This window comes from Bubalus kerabau, chromosome 6, assembly GCF_029407905.1.
Source record: "Bubalus kerabau isolate K-KA32 ecotype Philippines breed swamp buffalo chromosome 6, PCC_UOA_SB_1v2, whole genome shotgun sequence".
In the NCBI taxonomy this organism is placed as follows: Eukaryota; Metazoa; Chordata; class Mammalia; order Artiodactyla; family Bovidae; genus Bubalus; species Bubalus kerabau.
Window position 1 is genome coordinate 48,520,582 of NC_073629.1, and position 14,489 is coordinate 48,535,070.

The window sequence follows — 14,489 nt, forward strand, 5'->3', positions numbered from 1 at the left end:
CAATTGCAAAAAATGCCAGAGGGAGGGGAATCTGGCTGGAGAATAGAAACAATGAAAGTAAGAAAGAGAAGAAAGGGGAAGCAGAAAACAGGGTGTGGGGAGAGAAAATCATTAAATTCATAGAAAAATAAAATTCAGAAGAAAAAGTGAAGGGAATTGCAAAGAATAAAAAATATAAGGTATTTTGTCCTGTGTGAATGTCTCTCAGTCATGTCCAGCTCTTTGTGACCCCATGGACTGTAGCCTGCCAGGTTCCTCTGTCAATGGAATTCTCCAGGCTAGATTCCTTCTCCAGGGGAATATTCCCAACCCAGGGATTGAACCCAGGTCTCCGGCATTGCAGGCAGATTCTTTATCAGCTGAGCTACCTATTTTGTCCTAGGATTATGTATTTCATTTCTTTACATTTAGAAATACATTTTACATAATAAACATATGTCCTACAATAAGAAGTTGCCATCTGTTTATACCTTCTGAAAGGAAGAAAAATAACCAAATAATTAAATCTACAAATTTGAAGCTGAGTGTTTACAACCAAATTGGTTGACTGTTTTATAAGGATTGATTCAGTGTTCGTGGCGCAGCAATAATATGAGGGAAAAAAGCAAAGAAAAGGCTCTGAGGTTTGTAACTTGTGGAGCAATGTGCATTTTCAACACAGAAAAAAGAGGAAAATTAATTAAGAGTTGAAAAATATGATGATTCACTATAAATACGCTTTATTAAGATGCTACCATCTTCCATTTTATTTTTTATTTTAATATCCTATGAATATTTCTAGTCATATTCACACACAGTGATATGTCTGGAACAGATATTTCACATAGACACTACACCCTTGGTGAAAAGTGAAAGTGAAGTCGCTGTCATGTCCGACTCTTTGCAACCCCATGGACTGTAGCCTACCAGGCTCCTCAGTCCATGGAATTTTCCAGGCAAGAGTACTGGTGTGGATTGCCATTTCTTTTTCCAGGGGATCTTCCCAACCCAGGGATTGAACCCGGGTCTCCTGCATTGTGGGCAAACGCTTTACTGTCTGAGCCACCAGGGAAGTGGGTACACCCTTGGTAGTGGCTGCTAATGTTTCTTGACTTGAAGACAGATATTTCTAAAAACTCCTTGAGAAAGGTTTGCAATTGCTACACACATATACATATGTATATATATATGGGCATCAGATCAGATCAGATCAGTCACTCAGTCATGTCCGACTCTTTGCGACCCCATGAATCACAGCACGCCAGGCCTCCCTGTCCATTAGCAACTCCCGGAGTTCATTTTGAGTCAGTTGAGTTCATCATCGAGTCAGCAATGCCATCCAGCCATCTCATCCTCTGTCGTCCCCTTGTCCCCTTGTCCTCTTGCCCCCAATCCCTCCCAGCATCAGAGTCTTTTCCAATGAGTCAACTCTTCGCATGAGGTGGCCAAAGTACTGGAGTTTCAGCTTTAGCATCATTCCTTCCAAAAAAATCCCAGGGCTGATCTCCTTTAGAATGGACTGGTTGGATCTCCTTGCAGTCCAAGGGACTCTCAAGAGTCTTCTCCATATACATATACTAATCCACAAGAAATTTTTAATTTGTGCTTTCTTATTTCTCTAAGATATTGTAGTTGTAGCCAACTGCCAGCTCCCTCAAAAACAGAATAAATATTAGAAAATGCTTTCTGAAGTTTACTTGGTGATCCCAAAGAATTGGTGATGAAACAACTGCTGAAGTCAGTCCAAAACTGCTAGTTATGTCCATGTGATTGAATCAACCATAATGGTACTTAAATCAGATCAGTTTGCATGTACAACTGCTGATGATTCATTCAAATGTAATACTTACTAAAGCTGAAGCCATTAATTAGATTGATATTTCTAAAGTATACTCCACAAAGATACTGTTTCAGTATCAAACCACTTAGAGAAATTCTGTGTACTCTGGAGTTTTTATACTGGTGGCCTGAACAGAAAGGGAAATAGCTATAAAGCTTTACATTTAAAAAGGCATGCTTGCTAAGCCACTTCAGTCATGTCTGACTCTTTGTGACCCTATGGACCATGGCCCTCCACAATCCTCTGTCCATGAGATTTTTCAGGCAAGAATACTGGAATAAGTTGCTATTTCCTCTTCCAGGGGATCTTCCTGACCAAGGGATCCAACCCCCATCTCTTACATCTCCTGCATTGGCAGAAAGTGCCCCAACTAGTGCCACCGGAGAAGGCAGTAACAGTTATAAACTAATATAAAATAGGTCAAATTGTCCTCATGTATAAATATACTCCTAGATATGGAAAGGATCAGAAACTACTATGCTCTGTCTGGAAAATAAAACTTGTTGAATACATGTTCCAGCCAATAAAGAGATTAACCAAAATAAATAAATCAAAAACAAAATAAGAATTACTATGATAATGGCACTCATTATGTAGCCTTTTAAGTGTAAAATTTAAGTATAAAATATTTTTATTGTTTTTCAAAGAATAAAACATTAAAAGTAAATAAAACTTCAAAAGTAAATTGGGAAAATACAAAATTAATAAGAATAAAAATAGAAATATGAAATGTCAGATTATATGCATTTTAACCAAAAAGTTAATGGGTCAAAAATGTAAATTAAAAATGTAAATGAAAATATGTAAATGATGACAGCAAATATGAGTGGACAGTACAGGACTGAAAGATACTATTTTATTATTGAAAATGATAACTAGAGAATTATAAACTAAAATACATTTTTAAAAATGAAAGAACATAAAAAAATAAAAATAAGATAAATTGCTACAGTATAAATAAGCATCACATATTGCAGATTTTGAAAAGAGAAAATGTCACAGAAACATTTTTTAGAAAAAAGTAAAGGGCAAAGCAAAGGAAACAATTAAAGAAGTGAGGAGGCAACCTATGAACTAGAAGGAAATATTTACAAACCTTTATCTGATAAGAGGTTAATACCCAAAATAAGAAAAAATTCCTACAAGCCAACAGTGAGTAAATAAGATGCATAAATAATTAAATAAATAAATAGATTTCAAAATAGGCAAAGTACCTGAATAGCTACTTTTCAAAACAGAAATGCAAATGGTCACCAGGTATGTGCAAATGTGCTCAACATCACTAATCATCAGAGAAATCAAATTCAAACCACAATGACTTATCATCTCACACTTGTTGGAATGGTTATTATTGAAAACAAAAAAAATTACGAACATTGATGATGATGTGGAGAAACTGATATCCTTGAACACTGTTGGCAAGAATGTAAAATGGTATGTTGCTATGGAACATAGTATGGGAAACATTACACGTTGAGCTACCATATGATCCTAGAATTCTACTCCTGGGTATATGCTCATAAGAATTGAAATCAGGATCTGAGGAAACCACAATCAAAAAAGACACATATACCCTGATATTTACTGCAGCATTGTTTATAATAGCTAGGACATGGAAGCAACATAGATGTCCACCAAAAGATAAATGGATATAGAAATTGCAGTACATATATACAATGGAATATTACTCAGCCATAAAAAGGACACATTTGATAAGGTGGATGAACCTAGAGCCTATTATATGGAATGAAGTAAGTCAGAAAGAGAAAAATGAATATCACATATTAACACATATAATCTAGAATGATGGTACTGATAAAGCTATTCACAGGGCAGCATAGAGACGCAGATCTAGAGAATAGAAATGTGGACACATTAGGGAAGGTGAGGGTGGGGCAAATTGAAAGAGTAGCACTGAAACATCTACATTGCCATATGTAAAATAGACAACTAGTGGGAATTTGCTGTAAGATGCAGGGAACTCAAAGCTGGTGCTCTGTGACAACCTAGAGGGGTGGGATGGGGTGGGAGGTGGGATGGAGGTTCTAGAGGGAGGGAACATATGTATACCCATGGATGATTCATGTTGATGTATAGCAGAATCCAATACAATATTGTAAAACAAGTATCCTCCAATTAAAAATAAATACATTTGTAAAAAAGAAATCAAGATCTTGAAGAAATATCTACATTCCTCTTTTCATTGCAGAATTATTCACAATAACCAAGATACAGAAACAAATCTAATGTCCATCCACAGGTGAAGGGATAAAAAAAGAATGGTATATACATACGAAGGAATATTAGCCAAACTTATAAAAGGAAATCCTACTGTTTATGGCAACATGGATGAACCTGGAGGACATTATGCTAAGAAAAATAAGCTAGTCTCAAAAAGACAAATCTGTATGATTTCTTTTTTGAGGTATATAAAATATTCAAACTCAAATTGAATAGGATAGTGGTTACCAGGGCCTGGGGATAGGAAGAAATAAAGAGCTGCTGTTCAGTGGGTATAAAGTTTCTGTCATACAAGATGAATGAGTTCTAGAGACCTGCTGTGCAATACAGCTCCTATAGTTAACAACATGGTATCACGCATTTAAAAATGTGTCAAGACGGTAGATCTCATCTTAAGTGCTCTCACATATACATACACATAAGGAAATTTTCAAAGGTTCGGATATTTTTATTATCTTGATAATGGTGATAGAATCACACAGATATGCAGATATCCAAATTCAGCAAATTATATGCATTAGCCATGTGCAGCTATTTTGCAGTAAATGAGTGTGCATGCTCAGTTATGTTCGACTCTGTGACGCTATGGACTGTAGTCCACCAGGCTCCTCTGTCCATGGAATTTTCCAGGCAAGAATACTGGAGTGGGTTACCATTTCCTACTCCAGGGGATCTTCCGACCCAGGGATGAAACCTACGTCTCTTGCATCTCCTGCATTGACTGCAGATTCTTTACCAACTAAATCACCTGGGAAGTCCAACAGGCATCAGTTAAATCAAATTAGATGGATTAAATTATTTATTAAAAATCACTTAGTGAATACCTACTCATCTAGTATACACCAAACACTGAATTTAAGGGATTAAAGGGAAAAATTGATAAAATGCCATGCTTTCTGAAAGTTGGGCAAGGAAGGGAAGATATAAATGAAATACAAGTTAGAAAGTGGCAAGTGCTATATGAGAGATTAGTCTCATGGGGGTTAAGGATTAGCTTGGTCAGAGAGTGATCTGTAAAGGTTTAGAGGAAGAGATTGCTCTGGGACTGGAATTTATATCTGACTAGGGCTTGGGTGTGTGGAAATGGGGGGACTAGGGGTGGAGGCATACAGACTAAACTAACTTCTACTGCTTTACTTACATTTTGCAACATTAAAGTTAAATAAATTGGTCTATTAAAGATTTGATATGATAAACCTTCTCATTACATGGAATAAATGTGCATTTGCAAAACTGTTGCAAAATTCTCCTATCTCTTTTTCTAATTCCAGTAAATTTACCGTGACACTTTCTGGATCATTTATAACTTAGAAAAGAGATAATCCAGATGAAAGGAAATCAGTAAATAGGCAAAGTGAAGTGAAATCTAAAGATCCAAAGAGAGGAAATACAATTTTTGAGAGGATAATATTCAGTCTAGATACTGTTTTAATATAATATTTCTGCTCAGCAACACTTTCAACATGATAGCCTGTTTGCTGGAGTTAAAAAAGGCCAGGATTGGCGTGGTAATGTTTTTTCTTAAAGTTTCCCTGACAGTCCAGTGTACTACATTATTTTCTGGACATTGCTTGGCAGACATTGCTTTGCTCCACAAATCAAAGATTTAAATGATTGTCACATTTCATGTGGAAGAAACCTCTGAGTTTATTTGGTATATTCAAGAGATTATTCTATTGAGAAGTCCAGTTTGTAAATGTTATACCATCTACACTGCCTTCTTCAAAAGAACCAGCATCTTGTGTCTGAGGCTCTCATTTAACCAGTAGGGCAGAGATGGGGCAACAGTCAGTATCTCTGTTTTAGAGGCACATTCAAGCTAATTGACTTCCTTCATATCACGCAGTTCATCACAAATCCACTCTTAGAATTCAGTCTTCTAACTTAAAGTCCAGTTGGTTTTCTATCAGACACTGCAGACTGTGGTTTGAACATTTATATAGAAAATTCATAAGGAAAAATTTTTCAGAGCACTGAACGATTTATCCCTGACTGCTGTTATATCTAAGCACTTGGGTCCACTTACCTTCCCTGCTGCCTCTCCTCTTCTCATCTGGGTTTAAGATTTCCCCTTTGAAACTTAAATCCACTACACTCTGCTCTAGAAATGAAACTTGGCTTCTTCATGCTCTCTTTTTCTATGTATTAAGAGAACCAATACCTTTCCAAAAAGAACTCTACTAACATCAAAGGCAAGCTGAGCCCCCTTCTTTGACAGTGAACCTCAACATCACTCCATCATGAGCTTTGGTCTGTAAGAGAGAGAAGAACACATTATCATCCTAAACTCTCTAAATTTTAAAGAAAAGCAAACAAACGAAACCCTGAGGCATCAAAGTCCATTGCTTTGGAAAAAGGTATGGCTACAGACTTAGCAAAAGTCATAGTCTTTACCTGGTATAATTATAATATGCACACATTGCTAACTTCAGTGTTAAAGGTGAACTTGACCTAAAAAATGCCTGAAAAATTAAAATGTTCTCAGTAAGACATGATCCTAGAATGAGGAACCAGGAAAGCCTATGATTATTTTTTGTCTCCCTTTATTTAAGATGACTATTGTTTATAATTTATGATACATACATATATACTTTTTTCTACTTATTTATTTTGACCCAAAAGTCATTCAGTTTTAATACATTATTTTGTATGATTTCTATTAATTAGCCTTATAGAAAATACATTAGGTCTTTTGTTCTCTTATACGTTCTCTTTCATGATTGCTTGGTTTGCTTTTCTAGGTTTTCTTGCTGCTTTTTAAAATCTATTTATTTGTTTATTTTTGGCTGCACTGGGTCATTGCTGCGCATGGGTGAGGTGGCACAACTCTTCGTTGCAGTGTGTGGGCTCCTCATTGTGGTGACTGTGTTGCAGAGCACAGGCTCCAGGCGTGGGCTTCAGTAGCTGTGGTACACGGGCTTAGTTGCTCCATGGCATGTGGCATGCTCCCAAACCAGGGATCGAACCTGTGCCCCCTGCAGTGGCAGGCAGATTCTTAACCACTGGACTACTAGGGTAGTCCTTTTTCTTGCTCTTTTGTTTGTTCTTAATCTTTTGAATTTGGATACATTTTCTTTGTTAAATCAATCAAAAATATTTTGAGTTTGCTTTTAATGGAATGTCATTTATAATTTTAGATTATAAATACTTCTGTACTCCTTAGCAGGACAATAGTTACTATTGTGAATAATTATGAGGAAATTATGAGCATATTCACGTTACCTATTTCCTCATCATATTTTGGTCTGTTCCTTGACTTCTATTCCCATATCTTCAGACGCATCTATTGAGGACATGCACATTGAGTCTATGGTTTAAGGTACTGTTACTCTTCTTGCTTGACTGCCTTTCCTTTCTCTTCCTCCATTTCTCTAATTATTAACTTCTTGAGCCTGCTCTTCGAAACTCAGGGGAGGACATGGAGACCAAAACTTTTCCTACAAACAAGAATCAGGGGACACAAAGTTGGCACGGGGGCAGGTAGGTTAAATCACCAGGAAGGCCTACAGGGCCTTCAATGCCTCCGTGCTACCTTTATATTTGTCTGGACTCTGGTGGGGAATAGTTGTCTTGACTCTGTCTCTCCTCAGAGCTCTATAGATAATATCATAGTTCCATGTCTTCTAAAACTGCTGAGGATTTCCAGATTATGTTGATTCCTTCTTATATATTATTTATTTTTCCTTGACTATTAAGAAATTAAACACATAACTCCATGGAATTTATTGGAATACGGAGTTCTTAAGATCTGAAGATTCCAGTGTTCTTTTAGTTCAACAAAAAAGCTTTCTTCAATAGTTTGTTCTTTCCTTTAGAAACCTATGTAAACAAGTTATCTGCATTTTAGATGTCTATTTTTCTACATTTATGTCTTCTATATTTTGTCAATATTTTATCTCATAGTCTATTTTTTATGTTTACTCAAACACTTTTCCCACATTACCTTTTTAAAAAATTTATTGATTTGGCTCTGCCAGATCATTTTTTTTTAGTTGTGGCATGCAGGATTTAGCTGTGGCATGTGGGACTTAGCTCCCTGACCAGGGATTGAAACTTGGACCCTTGCATTAGGAGTGCAAAGACTTAGCCACCAGACCACCAAGGAAGTGGTGGTCTTCCCTACATCTGTAGTGACCTAATACAAAGGCAGGATAACATAGGGAGTGGCACTATAGCAAAGCTGTCATGGTGGTCATCAGGTTTATTTACAAATATTCTGAGTTTTCTCTTACGTCCATGAATATGGTAAGATTGCATTTCTCCACCCCACTCCTTAATATTTGGCCAAAAAAATCTGAGCATGAGTGGCATGTATCACGTGTTGGCAAGATCATTTTGTTGCTGGTATAGGACTCCACATGGTTGTTAACCCTTGTATTGGTGATCATGGAAGCATGAATCCACATGGAGCCTCTCTTAGCCCAAGTCCTTGAATGATTCTGATGACTTGGGTCTCCCTGCTGATCTGCTCTGCACAAGTAGTGTGAGAGAGAGAGAGATTGTGCTTGGCACCACTGATACTTTGTAGGGCTATTTGCTACTATAGCATAACTTAGCCTAACCTTACTGATATATTAGGTAACATATGGATTCTGGAGCAATGCTGCCTGGATTCATATCCCAGCTTTAAGATTTACCACTTATGTGACTTTTGGCAAGTCACTTACTTAGTAAGCTTGTTCAATTAGTAAAATTGAGATAATAATAGTAGCTAATTCTTAGGGTTATAAGAATAATATCAGATAGAATGTATAAAGTTTACCTGACACAAGTAAGACTATTTACACCTTTGTGATCACTCCCCTCTTTGCTGGTTTTTTTTCCCTTAATTTTAGCAGCTCCCTTTCTATTATATTCTGTTCACATAGTGTATCTCCTCTTTTTCTCTTGTTTCAGAGAATGCATATTAGGAGTAGAAAGGAGTTCCTTAAATGTCTTCTATTTCTTATGTCATTTCCTAAAATGTTCTTGTCCCCTAAATTTTCTATGCTGTATTGTTTTTCAGCACTAATTTTTTTTTCAGAATTTTGCATACATTTTTGTTCTTTCTTTATTTCTGAGTGACCACAGATCTTCCTGGTCTATTATTTGCTTCAATCAAGTGTAGATGGAATCTATTTCTTTTGCATCATGGTGAACTAGGATATTCTAATGGTCAAATATTTCTGATTTGTATTACTTGTGTAGTTATTTAGCTGTCTGAGCGGAACTAGCTAGATAAGAGAGCAGTTATAGTACTTTGACTCCAAACAACTTCTCTCTAAACATGTATCACCAATTTTCACCTGGCTTTGTACACTGCTGAGAAACAGAAGAAAGTGTTCTTGAGGGTGAACCAGTTGCTTTGGTAAGAACCATTGGTTTGCAGATTCTCTCTGATTAGTTGACATTCTCAGGAGGTGCTAGTGATAAAGAATGCTCATGCCAATGCTGGAGACTCAGATCACTGGGTCAGGAAGATCCCCTGGAGAAAGAAAAGGCAACGGGCTCCAGTATCTTGCCTGGAAAACTCCACAGACAGGGGAGCCTGCTGGACTACAGTCCATGGGGCTGCAAAGAGTTGGACACAACTGGACTAATTTCAGCAGTAGCAGCAGCAGAATCAGCTACAGAGCTAACTCCATGAAATTATGTTCCATTTCTCCTTCATTTTAGTATTTTTTTCAGACCTTTTCTTTCTTGGAGAGTTGGAAATATGTATCAAAAATACATTATATTAAGAAAATAATACAAACCACAGTCTGAGAGAAAATATTTGAAAAATGTGTATCTGATAATTTGATAAAGACTAGTAACCAAAATAAACAAAGAACTATTTTAAACTCACCAATAAGAATAATTAAAAAGTAGGCAGTGGTCTAAACAGACACCCAACAAAGAAGATACACAAAGAGCAAATAAGCATAGAAAAATATGCTCACCATCATATGTCATTAAAGGATTACAAATTAAAATGACAGTGATCTATCACTACACACCTTTTAGACTGATAAAATCCAAAGCAACAACAACACCAAGTCCTGTCTAGGATGTGGAGCAACAGAAGCTCTAATTTATTGCTGGTGGGCGTGCAAAAGGATACAGCCACTTTGGAAGACAGTTTGGCAGTGTCTTACCAAATTAAATATACTCTTGCCATGCAATCCAGCAATCATTCTCCTTGGTATTTACCCACATGAATTAAGAAACTTACGCTCACACAGAAACCTGCACATAAATGTTTATAGTAGCTTTCTTTATAACTGTCAAAACTTGGAAGCACCAAGATATCCTTCAATAGGTGGGTTGATAAACACACTTTGGTACATCCATACATGGGAAATAATATTCAGTGAGAAAAAGAAATGAGATATCAAGCCATAATAAGACATGGAGAAATCCTGAATACATATTGCTAAGTGAAATGTGCAAATCTGTAGAGCCATAATCCTGGATGAATCCAACCATAAGACAACCTGGAGAAAGGAAAATTGCAGAGACAATAAAAATACCTATGGTTGCCAGGGGCTTGAGGAGAGGGAGAGAGAAATAAATAATGGAGCACAGGGGACTTTAAGGCAGTGAGACTCTTCTTTATAATACTGTAATGGTGCACAATACATGTTGGTGCAAATTTGTCCAAATCCACAGAAAGTACAATACAAAGAATGGATACTAATGTAAATTTTAGACATTAGAATGACAGAGATTCTGTTCTACTTCACAAGGTCTAATCTGAAGAAGCTGTATTATACCAAAACCAAATTTATTGGGGCTTTATCAGAGTCTACCTAACCTGAAGAAAGGGAAATACCCCAACTCCAACAGTCTCCATCCATCCTGTACCACCTAAGGGGGAGGAGAAAGAAACCATACAACCACTTGTGAAATTCACAGCCCAAGGTCGTAAACTCACTAAAAGATGGAAAAGTAGTGGTAAGACTATAGAATATTTCTCTTCACTTGACAGCATTATATTACTAAGCCCTATTCAGCACAGTTCCTTTTATTCAATGTATCATTTCCACCTTTCAACAAAAAATTACAAAGCTCACTAAAAGGCCACAAAACTAAGTTTGAAGAGACTGAGAAAGGAAGACAGTGGCCCTGAGATCTCTGAGTTACCCTAAGGTCATTTTTGCCTCTTCTTGAAAAATAGCACGTGTTCACAGTGGCATAACTTCATGGCCTGGTCCTGCAAGATCTAAGAATTCCAACAAGCTTTTCTTTATTTCATCAGGATGAATCCTCCATCCTCTGCAGTTCAAACTGGCAATGTCGATATTCATAAAACCTTATATGTAATCTCTTTATCAAGTGATAGTCCATCCAGAAGCTTCTTTTCCTTTTTCAAGCATGCTTTATCACTTCTTGCAACATGGACAAGCTGAAAATTTTCCAATTCTCTGTCACTTTATAACAAGAATTGCCTTTCTTCCAGTTTCCAATAACATGTTCCTCATTCCCCAAAAGGCCCCAAAGTCAATTCATTCTAGCATCAACTCTAAAGCCTAAAGTGAAAGTCTGCATGCTAATTTGCTTCAAGTCGTGTCCAACTCTTTGCAACCCTATGGACTGCAGGCCACCAGTCTAAGACTTCACTAAAATGACTTCTAAATTCCATATTCCTATCAACATTCTGTTCACAATAGGTTATGTATTCTCTAATAAGGTGGAGGTTTTTCTCCAACTCTCCTTGTTTCTTTCAGAATTCACACCAGAATCACTATTAACATCCATAGCACACACTGAAAAACTCTTCCAGCCTCTACCCATTACCCAGTTCCAAAGCCACTTCCATGTGTTTAGATATTTGTTACTACAGTACCCTACTTCTCAGTACCAAAATCTGTATAAGTTGGAGTTCTTCAGAGAAATAGAACTAAAAATACATAAGGTATGTACGTATATGTATATATAGAGAGAGGAAGATAGAGACACACAGAGAAAGAGAGAAAAAGAGATCTATTAAAATGAATTGGCTTTCACAATTATTCTGAAATCTGTACAGTTAGCTTGGGCTGCCATAACAGAATATCATAAACTAGTTCCTTTAAACAATGAGAGATTATTTTTCACAGCTGTAGGGACTGGGAAGTCTGAGGTCAGGTTTCCAGCATGGGCATGTTTGTTTCCTGGTAGGAACATTCTTCCAAGCTTGGAGACAGCCTCCTCTCACTGTGTCCTCACATGGTGGAAAGAGGAATGTTTGCCAACTGTCTGATTTCTCTTCTTATAAATAATATTATCAATATAGAAACTACATATATTAAATGAAAAATAAAGAAATATTATGAATAAATTTGTGTCAATGTATCAGGAAATTTAAAGTACACCAATTTTTTACATGACACAAATTACCAAGTCTGATTCATGAAAAAAATAGAAAGCCTGGGTAATGCTATATATATTAAATGAATTGAATTTGCTGTTAAAAAACCTTTATATTAAGAACATTCTAGGCCCAATGACTTCACCAGTGAATTCTATCAGTTATTTAATCCTATGCAAACTCTTTTAGAAAATAGAAAATGAGGAAACACTTATCTATTTATTTTATTAAGTTAGTATATTAGGTGTCTATCATTGCATAACAAATTTCCCCAAATTTAAAGTGTGGAAAAAAACACTATTTCATAATTTCTCTGGGTCAGGAATTCAAAAGAAGCTTAGCTGAGTGTTTCTGGCTTACAATGGCTTCTTAGAAGACTGTTAGCTAGATGTTGACTAGGTCTGCAGGCATTTTAGGGCTAAATATGGAGACGATTTTTTGACAAAGATGCTAAGGTAATTCCATGAGGAAATGAAAGTCCTTGTAACATATGGTGCTGGATCAAGCATATATCCAGGCACACAAAAAAAATAAATTTTACCTCATCCTATTCACAAAATAAACTCAAAATAGAGCATTGATAGCTCAGTTGGTAAAGAATCTTCCTGCAATGCTGGAGACCCTAGTTCAATTCCTGGGTTGGGAAGATCCACTGGAGAAGGGATAAGCTACACATTCCACTATTCTTGGGTTTCCCTTGTGGCTCAGCTGGTAAAGAATATGCCTGCAATGCAAGTGACCTGGGTTCAATCCCTGGGTTAGGAAGATCAGCTGGAGAAGGGAGAGGTTATCTGCTCCAGTATTCTGGCCTGGAGAATTCCATGGACTGTATAGCCTATGGGGTCGCAGAGTCAAACATGGCTGAGCAACTTTCACTGTCACTCTCAGAGCATTGAATTAAATGAAAAGATAAGTTATAATACTTCTAAAAGAAAATGTAGAAGAAACAATATGCAATCATAGAGAAGAAATACATTTTAATTGGATATTTTAAAAGTGTGAACTATAAAAGAAAAACAATTTTAATGGAATCATCAAATTTGAAACTGCCGTTCTTTAAAAGTCTCCTTAAGGAAATGAAAAGGCAAAGACTAGGCAAGAAAACTATATCTGCTATACATATGTATGACAATGATCTTAGCTCTAAGTATGCTATGCTTCTTATAATTTAATAATTTAAAAAATCCACCTAAAATGAACAGGAGATTTGAACAGATGCTAAACAAAATAAGATATATGAAAACCCAATAAAAACACCAAAGGATGACTAACATTATTAATCATTCAGTTCAGTTCAGTTGCTCAGTCGTGTCCCGACTTTTTGCAACCCCGTGAATCGCAGAACACCAGGCCTCCCTGTCCATCACCAACTCCCGGAGTTCACTCAGACTCACATCCATCGAGTCAATGATGTCATCCAGCCATCTCATCCTCTGTCGTCCCCTTCTCCTGCCCCCAATCCCTCCCAGCATCAGAGTCTTTTCCAATGAGTCAACTCTTCACATGGAGTGGCCAAAGTACTGGAGTTTCAGCTTTAGCATCATTCCTTCCAAAGAAATCCCAGGGCTGATCTCCTTCAGAATGGACTGGTTGGATCTTTAAGCAAAAGCAAATTGGGCTGCCCAGTTGGTACTCATGGTAAAGAACCCATCTGGCAGTGCAGGAGATATAAGAGACATGGATTTGATCCCTGCATCAGGAAGATCCCCTGGAGTAGGGCATGGCAACCCAGTCCAGTATTCTTGCCTGGAGAATCCCCATGGACAGAGGAGCCTGGCGGGCTACAGTCCATAGGGTTGCATAGAGTCAAACGCAACTGAAACAACTTAGGATGCACTCATACAAAAGCAAATTAAAACTGTAATTAGGTACAATTACACACACACAGAAGAATGACTGAAATTTAAAACACTGACAATAAGGAAGTGGAACTAGACTCCTCAGACACTTTTGGTAGACATGTAAATAGTATGACACCTATACTTTGGAAAACAATTTGGCAGGTTCAGATGGTGTTGAATATACACTTAGCATACGAGGCAGCAGTTCTCCGAGGTATATACTGAAAATAAAGTATATGTCCACACAAAGACTTGCACAAGAATGTTCAGAGGCAGT